Genomic DNA, 21,458 nt, shown 5'->3' on the forward strand with positions numbered 1-21,458 from the left:
TGTTTATCTATAGCCAGACGCCTTAATCCCGTAAGGGGTGACCACAAGCAAATCGCCTTCATGATGTACTGTCCTCTACCATTTAGCTCAAGTATCGCACTCATATGTTTCTACTCTTTCCCTCCATCTCATCGTCGGTCTCCCCCTCCCCCTCTATCCTTCCAGCTAACTCATGTGCACTCTTCTAGTCATTTTCTTATTCGCCATCTTCTCCACATGGCCAAACCATCTCGAAGTGTTTCTCTTAACGCTTTCAGTCTCATCCACATCAGCATCACAACGCTCCTTCATCTGCCCATTTGTCTGTCTGTCTCTCTATGAGACTCCACATGCTCCTCTCAAGTAGCTCATTTCCACCGCTCTCACTCCTGACTTGTGTCCTTCCAGCAAGATCCAAGCTTCACTTCCATACTTTAAAGTGGGAATCACAGCATGCAGTGCCCTTTTTTTTCATACTTTCATCCTCAGTTCCCTCTTCCTAATCACTGCTTTTTAGAGAACAAGCAACCCTCCTTCCCTGACGTATCATTTCAGTCACTTCATCCTCTAATCTTCCATCCTTATTCATCACATTACATAAATACTTAAATGTACTCATATTCTTCCATTTCCTGACTATGCAGCCTCACTGTGCATTCTGTAACCTCATACGTTGAGATGTTAAAGCATCACCACCATCAGCATCAACATCATTATCACCATCAATATCATCACTATCAGCCTGTGACACACCACTGCATGATAAGGACCCTCTCACCTTTCTCCACTCTGATCCATTGATTGTTAACTTGTTCCGTCCTTGCTCGGTAGATCTGCATCATATGATCTCTCCATCTTGTCTCTTCTGTGAAAGACGTGACACGAGGTGTGTGTGTGGAGTTACCTGAAAACAATATCAGAATTACTAGATGCGGGAGATTCAGGCCCCTTAGGTTAATCTCCTTGGTGTGGTATGGTGTCGTGTGGTGGTGGGGGATTGTGTGGTGTGGTGTGGGGAGGATTGTGTGGTCAGGTGTGGTGTGATGTGGGAGGGTGGTTGTGTGTGGTGTGGTGTGTGTGGTGTGGTGTGTGAGGGTGATTTTCTGTGGTGTGGTGTGGTGTGGTGTAGGAGGAGGATTTTTTGTAGTTTGGTGTGGTGTGGGAGGGTGGTTTTGTGTGGTGTGGTGTGGGAGGGCGGTTATGGATGGTGTGGTGGGGGAGGAGGATTTTTTGTGGTGTGGTGTGGTGTGGGAGGGCGGTTATGTGTGGTGTTGTGTGGTAGGGGAGGAGGATTTTTGGTGGTGCGGTGTGGGAGGGTGATTTTGTGTGGTGTGGGAGTGTGATTTCGTGTCGTGTAGAGTGAGAGACTGGTACGGTGTGGTGTGATACGGTGTGGGAGGGTGGTATGGTATGGTGTGGTGTGAGAGGGTGATGGTGTGTGACAATGTGTGGAACGTAACTTGGCTTAACTATAATCTCTAAAGCCTATATGAGTACAACATCTCTCATCCGAAAATTGTTAGTGAGAAGCAGACGGTCAGGGCCGGTCCTAGAGCTACTGTGATAAAATGTAGAAAATCATGTGTTGTATCCTTAAAATAAAAAAGAATATGTGAGGTTAATTCTTACCTTTAAATAAAGACCAAAATATATGTATTACTTCACTCATATTCATCCACTTCCTAACGATACATAAAGAGACGTTGATCAGTGCATTATGGAACCCTGTGCTGTGATTTATGGGATGTAATAAGCTTTTCAGAATATTGCGTAAGTGTCTCGTAATTGTATAGGTAAAAGGTCCTATATTCTTGGCCTAATATTTACACTTGAAATAAAACTATGAATGTGTGGAAATAATTCTGCCATTTGAATAACTATGGTATCATCAACCAAGATATACATACACGAACAGAAGCAAGCACGCACGCACGCACGCACGCACGCACGCACACGCACGCACACGCACACGCACACACGCACACACACACACACACGCGCGCGCACACACACGCGCACACGCACACACACACACACACACACACACACACACACACACACACACACACACACACACACACACACACACACACACACACACACACAGTCACCAAAACACGAAGTTAAACAGAAAGGAATGGGAGAGGTGACTCAGCCAATGACTTGAAGATCGTCGTCATCATCATCGTCGTCGTCGTCATCGTCGTCGTCGTCTTCGTTGTCGTAATCATCACCATCATCATCTTCTTCGTCGTCATCATCATCATCATCATCATCATCATCGTCAGCAGCAGCAGCATGTCATCACCATCCCAACACTGTAAAAAATGTAGTACAGAAGTTATATCAATATCATCACCATTATCATCAAATACATCACTATCATCTAACCATATTCTAGAGTTTGCATCAACATCAGCAGCAGCAGCAGCATCAACATCATCAGCAGCAACATCCGTCTTCATCATCATCATTATCATCATCAGCCTGTGACACACCACTGCAGGATAAGGACCCCTCTCACCTGTCTCCACTCCGATCCTTTGGTTGTTAACTCGTTCCGTCCCTGCTCGGTGGATCTGCGAGTATCATCTCTACCTTGTTCTTTGTGTGCCTCATCCTCTCACTCCATCTCTGGTCTGCCATTTAGTTACGCTGGCTGTCCATGTGTTACCTGCTCTATGGAAGAAGTGACCTAAGGACTGCGTGTGGACTGACCTGTAAACAGGAGGACAAATATAAGTGTGTTGCAGCATCACTACTATACCCTGTTCACTCTAACTTGGCGTAAAATTGCAATCTCTTTCTTAAATTTTGCGTTGTGACAAGAGGTTAACACTAGAATGGTGCTAGTCACGAAGAAGTGGTATGGAAATGATGTAGAGCTGTAAGTTTAATTCTTTCACTGAACTACCGGAAATAAGCTGCAAAAAAACGACTATCTCGGCCTTGGTAAAATGAAGGAACACCACCACAATATACGCGTACGTACGTGTGTGTGTGTGTGTGTGTGTGTGTGTGTGTAATTCACCGGGTCGGTCAGGATCACTTGATGGTCGTGATCGTCAGCTTTTACCCTCCCGGAAGGGAGCTGAGAGCTCATATAGTCCGATCTAAGGGCAAGGCTGTGACCTTCACACACGCACACACCCGTCCCCTTGCTCAAGGGGGACAGTAACCACCCATTTCGTCAGTGAAACTTTTCGCAACCTGAGCGAGGCGCGAACTCCCGTCTACCAGATGGCAAGCGAGAGCGTTACCACTGCACCAACGAGCGGGGTGTATGTGTGTGTGTGTGTGTGTGTGTGTGTGTGTGTGTGTGTGTGTGTGTGTGTGTGTGTGTGTGTGTGTGTGTGTGTGTGTGTGTGGTGCGAGGTGCCTGTGTGTTACCATGGTAACCTCCCGACACCATCACAGTTACATACACACATTTCCCCACCAGCAAGTTCCATTAGAGAGTACTGTGTGTGTGTGTGTGTGTGTGTGTGTGTGTGTGTGTGTGTGTGTGTGTGTGTGTGTGTGTGTGTGTGTGTGTATGCGCTTCAGGACAAAATAACTTACATACAATATTTTTTTTCCATCACATTGTCCCTCTGAAATCTGAATCGCACTTATCAGTTTACATTCAGGTCCCAAACTGTACTGTTGGGTGGACAGGGACAAGGGGGCAGGCAAACCTAGTCCACCAGTCTGATCGGCATGAGAATCAACAGGACGACACTCACACTGCTATTTCACTGGTGCTGAGACACCAAGATTGAGGCAGTACAAGGTAGAGTTGCCGTGAATTGCACACTGGTTGCGACGTCATTATTGCACACGGTCTCGTTTAGTAACCAGGATGACAGAGGATGTATTGTCGGTATAACTACCATAAAATTTGGTATACTGTGAATACTGGAAGAGAGGGTATAATTAATGATGTCAGACGTATTCAAGTGTAAGGACGTTAAATGATTAAGAGAGTTAATAAGTCAGCAAATGTTGATTAATAACCAGCCAAGAGACAAGTAAGTTTATCCACATCCAAGTTTTCTAGTATATCAACTGTACACGATTTACAACATTGTTTCGGTATTTCTTTATTATTACAAAGCAAGTGTGGACTGCTAATGGTTGGCACGTGTCTTGTAAATAATATATACATATATTTTTTTTATGATATCGCCGGGTGGGTAGAGGTAGACTGTTCCACGACGTATTCTTCCTTGTTTTAAATGACAGTATTATAGACAAACGTTACATATTCGTTGGTTTAACCGTGAAGGGTCTGAATAACAATACATGTTAGTTCCTACCAATCATGACAAAATCCCACTTATTCCTACAAAATAACGTGAACAATTAGTGTGGAACGACGTCCGCCTGCCCACATCCATGCTCGTCGTTCATTTGTTTTTCCACATTAGCAGACGATTTTCCACAAAACGGCAGCACTGGACTACAAGGCCTCCTCATCTCCCTCACACTAACATCCCCTTTGTCTCATCAGAATTACGTCTAGTAGCCTTATAGATATTACTTCCTGGCTGTCAGTGCGATATCCTTGTTTCCTAATGTAGTCACCTTAATGGCTAAAAACAGCAAATAGCCAACACTTACTTCAGGGGAATGATGCAACAGCAACACACACACACACACACCCTCGTCCTTCCACTGTCATACGGCCACTAGCAAAAGTAGCCAAGTAGCGACGCCTACCAGGACGAGACTTGTCCCGCTACTTTCACAACCACTAGATGGTACCCGGGCCCTCTCATGGTAGGGGCAACTCTAGTATTTTATTCCAGGTACTGCTTGGCGATAGCATTCAGCTGAGAGTGAGTCATACTGCTATAAGAGTGTTAATGCTGTCTCTATTAACTCTCGTGATCATACAGGGCTCTTTACCAGCCCTACCCAAAAATAAATTCTGTGTGTGTGTGTGTGTGTGTGTGTGTGTGTGTGTGTGTGTGTGTGTGTGTGTGTGGTGCGAGGTGCCTGTGTGTTACCATGGCAACCTCTCGACACCATCACAGTTACATACACACATTGCCTCACCAGCAAGTTCCACTAGAGAGTACTATGTGTGTGTGTGTGTAAGGGGGGGGGTGGATGGATGTGTTGTGTGTGGAGTGTGGGGGGTGGGGGTGAATGGTTTGATATGGTTGCTGTGTGTGTGTGTGTGTGTGTGTGTGTGTGTGTGTGTGTGTGTGTGTGTGTGTGTGTGTGTGTGTGTGTGTGTGTGGATGGATGTGTTGTGTGTGGAGTGTGGGGGGTGGGGGTGAATGGTTTGATATGGTTGCTGTGTGTGTGTGTGTGTGTGTGTGTGTGTGTGTGTGTGTGTGTGTGTGGGTGGGTGGGTGGGTGGGTGGGTGGGTGGATGGATGTGTTGTGTGTGGAGTGTGGGGGGTGGGGGTGAATGGTTTGATATGGTTGCTGTGTGTGTGTGTGTGTGTGTGTGTGTGTGTGTGTGTGTGTGTGTGTGTGTGTGTGTGTGTGTGTGTGTGTGTGTGTGTGAATGTGTGTGTGTGTGTGTGTGTGTGTGTGTGTGTGTGTGTGTGTGTGTGTGTGTGTGTGTGTGTGTGTGTGTGTGTGTGTGTGTGGGTGGGTGGGTGGATGGATGTGTTGTGTGTGTGTGTGTGTGTGTGTGTGGGTGTTTGTGTGTGTGTGTGTGTGTGTGTGTGTGTGTGTGTGTGTGTGTGTGTGTGTGTGTGTGTGTGTGTTTGTACGTATGTGGATGTGTTTTGTGTGTGTGTGGTGGGGGGTGGGGGTGTATGGTTTGATGTGGTTGCAGTGTGTGTGTGTGTGTGTGTGTGTGTGTGTGTGTGTGTGTGTGTGTGTGTGTGTGTGTGTGTGTGTGTGTGTGTGTGTGTGTGTGTGTTTGTACGTATGTGGATGTGTTTTGTGTGTGTGGTGGGGGGTGGGGGTGTATGGTTTGATGTGGTTGCAGTGTGTGTGTGTGTGTGTGTGTGTGTGTGTGTGTGTGTGTGTGTGTGTGTGTGTGTGTGTGTGTGTGTGTGTGTGTGTGTGTGTGTGTGTGAGCATTATTGGGACAGCCATTGTAACATCCAGGCTCGGCGTCAGACAGGGGTCCCCAACATCTTGTTTATTGTTTATCATTTTTGTAAACAGCATGATTATGGTGATAAAGTCCAATTGTGGGCCAGATGGTTTTTTACAGTGGCTTTATCTCCTTGTCCTTATGGACGATACTGTTCTTCTCTCGACAACGCGACGCGGGACGGAACATAAACTTACATTTCTGAATCAGTTCTGTGTAAATAATGGCATGGTTGTGAATAATATTAAGACCAAGTTCTTTGCAATCCATGCGTCAGTGAGCGATCGTGGGCCATTCTGCATTGGTGATATGGTCGTGCAGTGGTGTGACAGGTATGTGTATCTAGGCAGTCTGTTCACAAGCGACGGGACCCTGTCGTCCGCCATTACCGCCCACGCACAAGCAAAAATGTGCTACATTCTGAAATTTGTGTCATTTTTGGATAAGAATATAGACATACCATTTTATGTTAAAAAGAAAATGTTTGAAGCAGCATTAAAGTCAACCATCCTATATGGCTGTGAGTCCTGGTTCAATGGGAACTTGAGGCCAATGGAAAAATTGTATAACTGGGGTATTAAACAGCTGCTGGGAGCTCGTATGACGGCGTGCACGGACGTTTGTTACGTGGAACTCGGGTGCCCGCCACTGAAATCTTTAGTACTAGCAAGGCAGAGGAAGCTTTTCCAGCGACTGGGGGGGGAGAGGCGCGGTATGCCTGATGACCCGTGGGTGCACGCCGTCAGGCTGACCATGGCGGCTAACACACCAACAAGTAAACACATTAAGAGTTTAATTAATAATTCTGTTGATGATGTTAAAGTCGGCATTGAATCTTTAAAGCAATCAATTTCTAACTCTACATCTTCTAGAAGCCTAATTTATAATGAGTTGAACCCTACCTTAACAGTTCACGAGATCTATAAATGTTGTGGTAAAACTAGTGAGGTACACAGAATGGCATTTAGTCGGCTGCGGGTAGTCATAATCTGGCTATTGAGACGGGCCGTTGGAATCGGCGTGGACGGGGACGTCTCCCGGTAGCAGAGCGGTTCTGTCCATGTGGTGCTGTGCAAACAGAGTTGCACGTACTGGAGGTGTGTCCACTGACTCAGCACATACGTACAAGATATGACTTTACTTTCTGGATTCAAATCATTGGTGACGATGCTCAGTTTCCTATTGAGGAGATAGTGTATAAGGTCCTTTCCTGTTTTGGCTAGTGTGTACTATAATGTTTACCATAACCTATGTTATGTAAAGTGTATTTAATTCATTTTGTATGCTCTTATTCTAACCATGATATATCACTGGGAAATTTTTTTTCGTAAAAAACGTGATTGGTGAGATTGTAGTTACATTTCTAATCAGAAGTGTAATGATTTCCATCTTTCATTAAGGCTATATAGATGCACTGATCAACCCTTTAATACTTCGCTTGTTTTGTGGACCAAAATTGTTTGCTAATATCTGATGTACTGTTTATCATGTTAAGGTTTATTGTTGCTTGAAATGTTGTATGTGTAACTGGATATTGTGGTCAATAAATACTTACTTACTTACTGTGTGTGTGTGTGTGTGTGTGTGTGTGTGTGTGTGTGTGTGTGTGTGTGTGTGTGTGTGTGTGTGTGTGTGTGTGTGTGTGTGTGTGTGTGTGTGCGCGTGCGTAGGTGCGTGCGTAGGTGCGTGCGTGAGTGCGTACATGCATGAGTGCGTGCGTGCGTGCGGGCATTAAAATGTCCGAGCATCATTGAGCCCGTGTGTGTGTGTGTGTGTGTGTGTGTGTGTGTGCGTGTATCTATGTGCTCGTATCTGAGTGTGCGTGTATCAGTGCCTGTGTGTATCAGTGCCTGTGTGTATCAGCGCTTGTGTGTATCAGCGCCTGTGTGTATCAGTGCCTGTGTGTATCAATGCCTGTGTGTATCAGTGCCTGTGTGTATCAGTGCCTGTGTGTATCAGCGCCTGTGTGTATCAGTGCCTGTGTGTATCAGCGCCTGTGTGTATTAGCGCCTGTGTGTATCACTGTGTGCGTATATTAGTGTGCGTGCGTGCTCTGATCAGTGCTTGTATCAGCGTTTGCGTGAATGAATACGTGCGTGCATTTGTGTGTGCCTGCTCCGTGTGAGCGTATATAGTGCGTACATGCCGCAGCGTGTGCGTGCGTCAGTGTGTACGTGCTGTGTACGTGGTCAAAGTGTACGTGTTCAGTATGTACGTGTTCAGTGTGTGCGTGTTCAGTGCGTGCGTGTTCAGTGCTTGCGTATTGAGTCCGTGCGTGATTAGTGCGTGCGTGTTTAGTGTGTGCGTGTTCAATATGTGCGTGTATATTGTGTGCGTTCTTAGTGTGTGCGTTCTTAGTGTGTGCGTACTTGCGTGCGTGCTCTTTGCGAGTATTTACTGTGTGTATAGCAATCAGTGTGTAACTCAAACTGTCTGCATGTTTGTAAGAGTGAAGGTATGCAAAAATTTAATGATGATGATGATGATGATGATGATGATGACTGAGGCGTCTGGCAGGAGATAGTAGTAGTAGTAGTAGATGATGATGATGATGATGATGATGATGATGATGATGGCTATTATGTTGGTCGTGGTGGTGGTGGTGTTCTGGTGATTTTGATGATGATGATGATGATGATGATGATGATGATGATGATTTTTTCTAGTTCTTTTTAACCCGGAAACTTTTATGTTATCAAGGAGGATTCTGTACTCTACTCCTTTCACCTTAACTTGGCCCAAATTTTCGTTCATTTGCAGCTTTCACGTGTCGCAGTTGCGTCTGAAACAGCACTTTTTCGTGACTAGCATAATATTCTGTTGCTACAACTAAGCATTTAAGATGAAGAGATTGCAATTTTAGGCCAAGTAAGTGTAAAATGAGTATAGTGAAGGGGATGGGATGGAGAGATGGAGTAGAGAGGTATACGAGAGAGGCGGGTGTACGATGGGGGGAGGGCAGCGAAATGCCAGGGTACAGGGTGACATGGAGGCGATTTGTTTGTGGCCACCCCTTACGGGTTTAAGGAGTCTGGCTATAGATATCTAGACAATTTGGACTATAGCTCTAGGTGACGATACACAACTATTAAAATTACATCCATTTCCCTTATTTTCTACAATTTCTTTGGCCTACAACGCTTCCTAGCTGACCGTAAGATATCCCCGTGTCCTAATTTAGTCACCTTAATGGCAAAAACAGCAAAACCCAACACTTGCAGCAAGAGGAGAAGCCTACACACCATCACTACCCCCTAACCAGCAAAACGACGTCTATTGCCCTCATCTGTTGAATCTATTTGACCTATGACACTTCCTGGTTGGCAGCAAGATACCTCTGTGTCCTATCTGAATCATCTTAATGGCAAAAACAGCGAAATTTAACTCCCAAACAGTAAAATTTAACACTTACACCAGGAGACGGAGCCGACGCAGCCTCACCTTCTTATCGTCCGGGTACCACTGACTGACCAATGGAATGCCATGCTTGTTCAGCCCAGAAACTTGTGTGAAACTTTACCCATCTACTTTTACAACCCCTAGAGGGCACGGAGGCCCTCTCATCTTCAGGGAAACTCTACAATTTTATTCTAGCTAATACAAGAGGCTATTATGCACCTGTGAGCTATTTATAAATGTCTGAGAGCGTTAATGCTGGAAATATTAACCCTCCAGTGATCGTGCAACTCTAGTACTTTTATTCTATTAGATTCCAGACGATTTTATTCAGCTGGGAATGGGTCTTAGGAGCCTGGGTGCATAAGAGAAAACCGTCGTAGAGGAAGCATCAGGGACCGTAGCAAATAAAGTCAGAAATTATTCTTAGATGTTTACCATACTCTATTCACTTTCACTTTGTCTAATATTGCCATCTCCTCACCTTAAATGCTGAGCTGTAAGGATACATTAACACTAGAACATAGAACAATACTCTCTTTTCCCTATATGGACCTAAAATTACCATCTCTCAATTTTGAATGCGGGGTTTTAGCAATAGATTAACACCAAAACATGATGCTAGTCACGAAGAAGCGCTATGTAAAAGATGTAGAGCCATACCATTGTCATTTCTTGGCATTGGGCTACGTGAAATGAGTAAAATGATCTACACAAGGATGGAAATCTGGCCCGTGTTAGAGGAAGACCGGTATGGTCACGAAAAGGTGATATGGAATGGATACAGAACTTCACTTTAACTTGGCCTAAAATTGCCATCTCACCATCTTGAATGCTGAGCTGTAACAAGAGCCTGACGTTGGAATATGATGCCAGTCACGAAAAAAGTGCTGTTGAAGATATGTAGAGCCGTGTTATCGTCTTCTTCTGCCTGTAATTATGCTATGAGAAATAAACATCAAAATGAAGTTTTCAGCCATGTTAAGTCTGATAAGCTATACATAAAGCTTAATGGAACGCTCTAGTAAAAATTACAGCTATAAACTCATTCTACAACTCCCTAGCACCTGTCCCTTGGCGATTAATTTTGCTTATTACACCTTGCTCTCCTACTGTGCTGTATAAATACTTCAAGCTTTACCATAATCTGCATAAAAAACGTACAAAAGGATGTTAATCAGCCTTGTCCAAAAATATATCGCTAAGGAAGTCTTTGGTTGACTAGTGGGAGGTGCCTGTGTGTTACCATGGCAACCTCTCACACCACCAGTTACATACACACATTTTCCCACCAGCAAGTTCCATTAGAGAGTATTGTGTGTGTGTGTGTGTGTGTGTGTGTGTGTGTGTGTGTGTGTGTGTGTGTGTGTGTGTGTGTGGGTACAATCTTATCAGTGTGACGTGTGCGTGTGTCGTCTTCTGTGTATATTTGACGTACATGTGTAGGTAAGTGTAAACAGTCTTATCAGTATGACGTGTGTGCGTGTGTGTATGGGACGTTCATGTATAGGTGAGTATGTGTGTGTGTTTGACGAATACGTGTATATGTCTACACGTGTATATGTACGTGTCTGCGTCGTGATGTGTGCATGTGTCTATATATATATATATATATATATATATATATATATATATATATATATATATATATATATATGATGGTAGCGAAGCATGTGAAAGGGTTAATGGGCATCTAAGTGAATGGTTCACAATCGGTGTGGGCGTGCGACAAAGTTGTGTGATGTCACCGTGGTAGTTCAATGTATATATGGATGGGGTGATGAGAGAAGTAAAAACACGAGTAATGGAGAGAGGGATGGCATTGGTAATGAATGGTGATGGATGGAATATCTCCAATTTGTTGAATGCTGATGATGCAGTACTGCTTGCAAGTACCGGACAGGAACTCGGTAGGCTAGTGCAGAGTTTTGCTGATGTCTGTGAGAGTCGTGCCTTGAGAGTAAATGTAGATAGAGAAGAGTAAAGTGATGGTTACTACGAGAGAAGGTGGCTCCCAGTGTGATGTTACAGTGAATGAAGAGAGACTGGAATTGGTGAGAGAGTTCAAATACTTGGGTACAGTGATCTAAAAAAGAGGAAAATGTGGAAAAGAAGTTGAAAGTAGAGTGATATAAGGAAGAAAAGTAGCTGGTGCAATGAAGGCCTTGATAAGAAACAGAGGCTTGAGTGTTGCAGCTGCACGAGGCTTACATGAGGGAGTGTTAGTGCCAACTTTAACATATGGATGTGAGACTATGGTGTGGCATGAAAATGAAAAGAGTGAAAGCAGTGGAGATGGGACTGGTGAGGAATGCACGTGGAATACAGAGGGTGGATAGGATACTAAGTAATGTGATTCGTGAAAGGTGTGGAGTGAGGAAGTCGGTGGACACCAGAATCGAAGAGAGTGTACTGAGATGGTATGGTCATGTGGAGAGAATGGATAACAATAGAGTGGTGAAAAAGGTATATCTGAGTGAATCTGATGGAGCGAGGAGGAGAGGTAGGCCAAGGAGAAGGTGGAGAGATATGGTGGATGAGTGTGTAAGGAAGAGAGGTATGGAAGTCGGTGAGGCTAGGGAACTTACAAGAGATCGAGCTGGCTGGATGAATGTTGCGAGAAGAAGTGCATAACCAGAGATTTGGCAGCCCTTTTTAACGTGACATCGTCCGGATTGACTTTATCAGATAGATATATGTGAAGCTACAGAATGTAGTGAAAGTTTTTTTTTTTTTTTTTTTTTTGGGGGGGGGGCTTATCTGATGGAGCCAGGATTCCGGGGGCTTGAATGATGAGTGAATGGAAGCGTGGCTCATTGAACTGGGCATACCCACGCTTTCTGGACGTTGTTACTCCTCACCCTTACCTAGGATGAGAAAGGAGGTCCGGATGATGATGATGATGATGATGATGATGATGAAGATGATGATGATGATGATGATGAAGATGATGATGATGATGATGATGATGATGATGATGAAGATGATGATGATGATGATGATGGAGCAAGCTGTGTGGCTAGAGTGAGCAGTGGTTGGAAGAAGTCCAGGGAGCTGTTGCCTCTCCTGACATTGAGAGGGCTCTCCCTCCGTGCTAAGGGATCTTTATATTCAGCATGTGTTAGGAGTGTAATGCTGTATGGTAGTGAGACCTGGGCAGTAAAGGAAGAGGATATTAGCAGGCGTCCCTGAGTGTGAGGCCTGGGGGGGCTGGATTTACGATGAAAGAGTCGAGAGGTAGGATGGGACTGGAATGTATTGGTGTTGTGATGAGGAGGGGTAGATTGGGATAGTTTGGGAGGAAGGATGGGACTGGAGTGTATTGGTGTTGTGATGAGGAGGGGTAGATTGGGATGGTTTGGGAGGAAGGATGGGACTGGAGTGTATTGGTGTTGTGACGAGGAGAGGTAGATTGGGATGGTTTGGGAGGAAGGATGGGACTGGAGTGTATTGGCGTTGTGATAAGGAGGGGTAGATTGGGATGGTTTGGGAGGAAGGAGGGGACTGGAGTGTATTGGTATTGTGATGAGGAGGGGTAGACTGAGATGGTTTGGGCATGTGGAGAGGATGGGGGATGACAATTGGGTGCAGAAAATGAAAAGTGTTAATATTGGGGGCTGGGCTGCGAGAGACAGACCGAAAAAGACCTGAGACGAGATCATAAGGAATTGAACAGGGAGGCTGCCAGAGATCGAGCAGCATGGAGGACCGCCATTAGGTGACTAAGGCTGACGCATGCATGTTGGAGCCTTTATAAACGAAACGAAACTAAAAGATAAAATGAAACGAAATGATTATCGTATTTCTTGCCCTTTCTCCATCGTCATTGCTGAGATATAACAATAGATTAGCTGGAATCCGATGCTAGTCACGAAGAAGTGCTATGTAAGTGGAGCTGAAGCATTGCCTTATTGTGCCACTTAGCTACGTGAAAAAACTCTCATATGATGCTAGTCACGAAGAAGTGCTTAGCCAATAACAGCTTCCATGTCATCTTGTCCTCCAGCATCTGTCTGTCTTCCCTCCTGCTCACACTTTCCTCATTTTTCTCTCCACCACATCCCTCCACCTCTTCCTCGGCCTCTCTCTCCCTCTCTCACGCTGCACCTCACTAACACACACTCTCCTAGTCAGTCTCTCATTCTCCATTATCTCCACATGGCCAAAGGATCTCATAGTACGTCTTTCAACACTTTCAGTCACATCCAGATCAACACCACTACGCTCTGTCACTCCCTCATTGTCTCTCTGTCTCTGTTAACTCCCCATCCATATCAACACAATGCCTTTTCACTTCCTAATTTGTCTGTCTGTCTCTCCATGTAACTCGCCGTCCACATCAACACCACAACGCTCCCTCACTTCTTCATTTGTCTGTCTGTCTCTCCACGTAACTCCACATCCACATCAACACCACATCGCTCTTTTACTTCCTCACTATCTCTCTGTCTCTATTAACTCTCCATCCACATCAACACAACAATTTTTTGTCTGTCTGTCTCTCCTCGCAACTCCACATCCACATCAACACCACAACGCTCCTTTACTTCCTCATTTGTCGCAGAGTTGACGTAAAATACATTAGTTTCCCATTTATTTACACGTTCTCTCTGGCGACACAATGATAGAAAACGTAATTTTGGTACTAGTATTATGGTATACTCGTGTATTATGAGCATAGCAGACGTACGTATGAATCATGAATTAAAACATATCCTGATTGGTGTGTACTGAAGTTAAATGGTTAATATACTAAAATAAATCTTCAGTAAATCCTGAAATGTAACGAAATAAGTGAAATAAAGGCATAAGTTTATCCACACACAGCAAATAATAAAGAGACTAACCATGTACCTAATACATTTATAGTCTATCCATACACGATAAAAGAGTGTATGTGAGTGAGGTGGAGGAGGGGGAGATCGAGGATGAGATGGAAGGATGGAGTAGAGAGGTGCAGGAGAGAGGGAGGTGTAAGCTGGGGGGATGGAGAGTGGTAGACTAAGCACGAATATATTACATCCGTTTATAATGTCTAATCGTGAAGTCCTGCTGGCCATCATACTATGCCAAACTCATTCGCTGTTCACCTACACACGATTTACGGCGAGAATTGCTTTTGTTGTTCCTGAACACTTTTAATATGGCCGCCAGTGTTTAGCATTTGCCTTGTCAATAATTTGGCAAGTAATAAGCACCAACGGTAGCGTGAAGCAGCTGTGTTAGTAACTCTGGTGAAAAGCCTGGTTTATGCAAAAGTGATGAGTAGTGAAAACCAGCCTTCATTCACAGTCAGCAATGGCCTGTTCATGAAAATCTGTGGGTGACGCAATGTTTCTTATTCAAGTATATATGTGGTGAGTCTGGGGGTGGAGATAGGCCAACAACTGAAGCTTATCCTGCAGAGTAGTAGTAGTAGTAGCAGCTGTTGCCTAGGCAGTCTGGCCGAACAGCCCCGAGTCCCCACGGCCCAGACCGGGCTTTCCCACAGAGCTCTCAAGGAGTGTACGATGTAATGCAGTCTTGCATAATGTGCTTAATAGTATGGGGTGCTGTGTTGCAGATTGTGTGCAATGCAGTCTTGCATAATGTGCTTAATAGTATGGGGTGCTGTGTTGCAGATTGTGTGCAATGCAGTCTTGCATAATGTGCTTAATAGTATGGGGTGCTGTGTTGCAGATTGTGTGCATTGCAGTCTTGCATAATGTGATTAATAGTATGGGGTGCTGTGTTGCAGATTGTGTGCAATGCAGTCTTGCATAATGTGCTTAATAGTATGGGGTGCTGTGTTGCAGATTGTGTGCAATGCAGTCTTGCATAATGTGCTTAATAGTATAGGGTGCTGTGTTGCAGATTGTGTGCAATGCAGTCTTGCATAATGTGATTAATAGTATGGGGTGCTGTGTTGCATCCTGGACAGGCATCAGCGACGGAGTCATCCAGCCTCTTCTGATAACTCAAGAGGGCTGGATGATGCCCACATCTCAGCCTGGCCAGGTGGACCCTGTCCTCACGAGGGAGGTAGGATTCAGAAGGGTGGATATCAGGAGGCCGTGCATGCAGGGAGGTAGGATTCAGAAGGGTGGACATCAGCAGGCCGTGCATGCAGCTGTGTGATGTCTTTGAGTGACTGAATGGAGTGGCGAGTGATTTGAGTATGGATATGCTTCTGGAAGCTGGTCTGAGGCGGGCGAGGGGGGAGAGATGACAGTATTTGTGTATATCGTGTGCTGGGTGTTGTTTTGATGTTCCTTGGTGTGTGTGGATGTGCTGCCATGTAGTGTAGTGGATGGTGTTGTTTTGATGTTCCTTGGTGTGGGTGCATGTGCTGCCATGTAGTGTAGTGATGGTGTGGGTTTGTGGAGGCTGCAGCAAGAATTTGTCTGCCTCTCATGTCTAGATGATCCTTGACTTTGAGGACTTTGGTTTCTTGGTGTAGGTGGTCTGTGGGTGTAGTGGCTGTGCAGCCTGTGATTATTTTTAGGGCCTTGTTCTGTATGGTCTGTAGAGTGTTGTAGTGTGTTTTGGTGAGGTTAGAAGCCCAGTCAGGGCTTGCATAATTCATCACTGAACGTATGTATTGTTTGTATACTGTGGTGGTGGTTTCTTTGTTGTGTCCGAATGTTGTATGGGCAAGTGACCTCAAGGCATTAAGTCTTGGTGTGAATTTATTTTAAATGTTTGTGATGTGTTATTTAAATGACATTGATGTGTGTGTGTGTGTGTGTGTGTGTGTGTGTGTGTGTGTGTAATTCACCGGGTCGGTCAGGATCACTTGATGGTCGTGATCGTCAGCTTTTACCCTCCCGGAAGGGAGCTGAGAGCTCATATAGTCCGATCTAAAGGCAAGGCTGTGACCTTCACACACGCACACACCCGTCCCCTTGCTCTAGGGGGACAGTAACCACCCACTTCGTCAGTGAAACTTTTCGCAACCTGAGCGAGGCTCGAACTCCCGTCCACCAGTTGGCAAGCGAGAGCGTTACCACTGCACCAGCGAGCGGTGTGTGTGTGTGTGTGTGTGTGTGTGTGTGTGTGTGTGTGTGTGTGTGCGTGCGTTAGGGGAGTGTTGTTTATGGTGAGGTGTGGGATGTAACTGTGTTCTGCTGTCCAGCTTGTGAGAAGGGTCACTGTAGGTTTGTCTGGGGCTGTATTGACTCTGTTTGTGGTGAACCATTGGTGTAGTGTTTTGAGGTAAGGTTGAATGATGTGTGCAGCTGTGTTTGCATTTTGGTGTGTACATGCAAGTGTTATATCATCTGCATAGGAAGCTATGTGTATCTGTGGTGTGTGGGGTATGGGTGTGTCGTGCATGTATAGGTTAAAAGAGTGTAGGGGACAAAACCGGTGCTTGGGGGTGGCCGTTTGTGAAGTTAATGATGTTTGATGACTGACCGGCAAATGTTACGTTTTTTTTTTTTTTTTTTTTTATGTGCTCGACTCTGGGCATAGGCTTCACGGCCTGCTCCTAAGGCCCAGTAGTCCTCCTACATATCATACACCTCTACATGTCACCACTTCGGCGCTAACACCCACCGTCCATATTGAATACATGCTAGGGCTGTCTCATACGGGACTGGTGTATTGGTATTAGCGGGGGTATTTTTACGACATGTCTGCGGGTCTTCTGGTAGATCGGTAAAGTCTGCATTTTATGAAATTCAAATCCTTAAACTGTTCCCTGCCCCAGCGAGGATTTGAACCTGGGTCCGGTAGGACCGCAGGCCACCTCTCTACCGATTGAGCCACCTGCCTGCTAAATAGTTTGCCAGCCATCTTTTTGTGTTATTGTGCATGTTTGTGTTATTTTGTTTGTGAGACTGTGGCGGGGGATTGCGTCTAAAGCTTTGCTAATCTCTAATGTGACTAGGAGTGTTCTGAGTGGTGGCCTAGCTGAATTGATGCTATCAAAAATTTTTTGTGTAAGGTCTGTAAGAAGAGTGTTTGTGGAGTGTAATGGTCTAAAACCATGTTGTGAAGGGGCTAGGGGGGTGGGGGTGAGGTGTAACTAGTCGTAATACCAGTAGTTCAGTGACTTTGGAGGGGGTGCAGGGGAGTGTGATGGGGCGGTGTGAGGAGGGTATCGTGGGGTCTTTGTTGGGTTTGGGGATAGTGCTGGTAGTGCCATGCTCCCAGATGTTGGGTATTACGTTGTGTGAGTAGCTGTAGTTTGATATGTTGGTGAGTGCCTGTATGCCTTGTGGTCCAAGATGTTTAAGGTGTATGTTGCTTATGTTGTTTGGTACACAAGCAGATGAGTGTTTAAGGTTGCTAATGATGTGCTTCGTCTAGTTATAAGTGAAAGGTGCGTAGTCTGGGTCTGTGGGGAACTGTCTTTTACGTCTGATGATACGTCGGTCTTCCGGATGGGGGTTTAGATGGCTGACATGTGAAAAGTGATTGATGAGAGTGTTTGCTTGTTGTTTGTTTGAGGGTATGGTGTCTGTTGTTGTGATGGCAGCGTGTGATTGTGTAATGTTGCTGTTGGAGAGCGTGATGCTGTTTAGTGTTCTGTAGAGTTTGCTGGTGTTTGTGATCAAGTGTTTGGGGATAATTATTCCAATTTAGTGTTTGCTGCTCTGATATTTAATTGTGTATTTGAGTGTTGAGTTCCTGTAATTGTTGTACGGTGTCTTGTGTATGACGTGTTGGGGAGTGTTGTAATGTGTCGCGTTGCCTGATGAGGCCTTTGGTGTGAAGTGTATTGGTGTTGTGATGAGGAGGGGTAGATTGAGATGGTTTGAGAGGAAGTATGGGACTGGAGTGTATTGGTGTTGTGATGAGGAGGGGTAGATTGAGATGGTTTGAGAGGAAGGATGGGACTGGAGTGTATTGGGGTTGTGATGAGGAGAGATAGATTGAGATGGTTTGAGAGGAAGGATGGGACTGGAGTGTATTGGTGTTGTAATGAGGAGGGGTAGATTGAGATGGTTTGGGAGGAAGGATGGGACTGGAGTGTATTGGTGTTGTGATGAGGAGGGGTAGATTGAGATGGTTAAGAAAGGATGGGATTGGAGTGTATCGGTGTTGTGATGAGGAGGGGTAGACTGAGATGGTTTGGGCATGTTGAGAGGATGGGGGGGTGACAGTTGGGTGCAGAAAGTGAGAAGTGTGAGCATTAGAGTTAGGGATGCGAGAAGCAGACCGAAAAAAAACCTGGGGCGAGATCATTGAGTGTGACCTCATGGATAAGGGACTGAATAGGGAGGCTGCCAGAGATCGAGCATCATGGTGAGCCGCCAGTAGGTGACCAAGGCAATGCATGCAAACAGGTTGGAGCGTTTATGAACGAAACGAAACGAAAAACGAAGCGATGATAGTACCGTACAGCTGGCCTGGACATGGCACTTATACTGTAGATGCCACACAACAGTAAAAGTGATTTTGTTCCCACCAAACACTACCAGTCTGATGTAGCCATTCAGTCAGGAGATCATTCCAACACACTTCTCACTTTCTGCACCCAACCGTCATTCCCCATCCTCCCCAAATACCCAAACCATCTCAGTCCACCCCTCCTCATCACAATACCAGTACATTCCAGGGTGTTTACTGTGCACGGCCATGTAAGGCAATGCACACACGGGGCTGGAGGTGGCTTGGTTGAACACAGAGGACTGGGGTGACCTAGAGGTTCACCTACCACCACAGCAGGGGGTCAGTGCTCATGTTACGACACTCCAGCCATTGTGGAAGTGTTGCCACTGAGAGGATATGATAATAAACATAGTGTCAGTGAGGGGCAGTGTCTGTGGCAGCCATCCAACACGGGTGACGCTAAGTACCCGCGCACACGTCAGTCCTGGCAACACCCTTCACTGGTGCACTTAGGGTACCAGTGCAAGGGGCCAAAAGAACACCGGGGCAAGGTTTGACTGATGATATGATGAGTGACATTATCTGGCTACCCCACACCACCAAGACATGTCACCCAGCAAAACCATACAGGTGATGGAGCACGAGGAACCTACCGCACTCAATGTAAACATGAGAAGGCCAAAGACACAACACATACGGTAATGAAGAGACCAACACAGCGGCAACTGAGCAAAATATCGGAGGTGGCCGACTACTTCAAGGATTAATGGGTGTGATTCCAAGGTGGCGACCATCATCCACTCACTTGATGTAGTGCTGCCTACTTCTTCCTTTACCTTAATCATTCTTTATTTGTGCCTGTCCTCCTCTCTTCCTATTTCTCACCATCATCCACTCACTCAATGTAGTGCTGCCTACCTCTTCCTTCACCTTTATCGTTCTTTATCTGTGTCTGTCCTCCTCTCTTCCTATTTCTCCCATCTTTCCTGTCACTTCTTATTGCTTTTCTTTCCTTTACAGGTGGCTTTATATTGAGTGACAAGCCAAATGGTTTCTTGAAAGCCAGGAAACATTTACAGCGCTGGGTGGTAACCATATAACCAACCCATATGTGTTCCCTACGTGTCAACAAGTGGGTTGGTGGAGGGTTAGTGCCCCTCCCCGTAAAACAACTAACTCGAAGACAAACGGCCACCCCTTACGGGATTATAGCGTCTGGCGATAGACAGACAGATAGATAGATAGATAGATAGCTACGGGATTATGAAGTCTGGCGATAGATAGATAGAGTAGATACTGGATTATGGTGTCTGGCAATAGATAGATAGATAGATACGGGATTATGGCGTCTGGCTATAGATAGACAGATAGATAGATAGGTGGATACGAGATTATGGAGCCTGGCGATAGATAGATAGATAGATAGGTGGATACGAGATTATGGAGCCTGGCGATAGATAGATAGATAGATAGATAGATAGATACGGGATTATAACGTCTGGCGATAGATAAATGCAGTAGATACGGGATTATGGCGTCTGGCAATAGATAGATAGATACGGGATTATGGCGTCTGGCAATAGATACATAGATAGATAGATACGGGATTATGGCGTCTGGCGATAGATAGATTGATAGATAGATGGATAGACACGGGATTATGGCGACTGGCGATAAATAGATAGAACGAATAACTATCTATCTATCTCTCTATTGCCAGATGCCACAATCCTGCAAGGAGTGGCCACAAACAAATCGCCTTCATGTCGTTCTGTCCCCAGCCATTTCACTGCCCTGCTCCCAGCTCACACCCCCCTCTCTCATATACCTCACCACTCCATCCTTTCATCTCATCCTTGGCCTCCCCCTCCCTCTCTCCCCCTCCATCTCACTCACATGCACTCTTCTCGTCAGTCTCTCACTCTCCATCCTCTCCACATGGCCAAACCACCTCAGTGTGTTTCTCCTAATGCTTCCCATCACATCCACATCCACACCACAACGCTCCTTCACTTCCTTGTTTGTCAGTCTGTCTCTCCATGTAACTCCACAGGCTCCTCTCATTTCTTTTTTTATGCAAGGAAGAAGGAACCAAAGGCCAGGAGCCGGGAAACCGTTCCTTCCAAGAAAAAAAAACACAACACAAAGGAGAGCCAAATTCAAGATCCGTTCATTTCGAGATGCCTGGACACACTACGTCTGAAAGACTGGAGATCATAGGAAGTAGGAAATACAGACAGAGGTAGACAGTTCCAGAGTTGACCTGTTGCATAAATGAAGGACTGCCCAAAGGATCCTAGTGAGATATGCCACCTTCCCCTCCCTCTATAAAACAACGATAATAAATACAAGGAAATTATAGTATATGTAAAGACAGCGAGGAAAACTATTTAGTATGTGTTTGTTTATGTAGATGCATTTCTGATGGATTGATAAGTCTATAGGAAGTTGTTACATAAGAAGATGAAGGGTGAGCGGTTCTTCACATCCCTGTCTATCTGTCTATCTATTGCCAGACGCCTTGATCCCGCTAAGGATGGCCGCAGACAAAACGTCTTCAAGTCGATGTCACCCTCCATTTGACTGCCCTCCTCTCATCTCACTCCCCCCCCCTCCTTCCTTTACCTCTCAACTCCATCCCTCCACCTCATCCTCGGTCATCCCCTCCCTCTCCCTCCCTCCACTTCACCTACATACACCCTCTTAGTTTGTCTTTCATTCT

The sequence above is a fragment of the Coenobita brevimanus genome, chromosome 74, assembly GCF_032717465.1.
Source record: "Coenobita brevimanus isolate Jiangsu-jjx chromosome 74, ASM3271746v2, whole genome shotgun sequence".
NCBI lineage: Eukaryota > Metazoa > Arthropoda > Malacostraca > Decapoda > Coenobitidae > Coenobita > Coenobita brevimanus.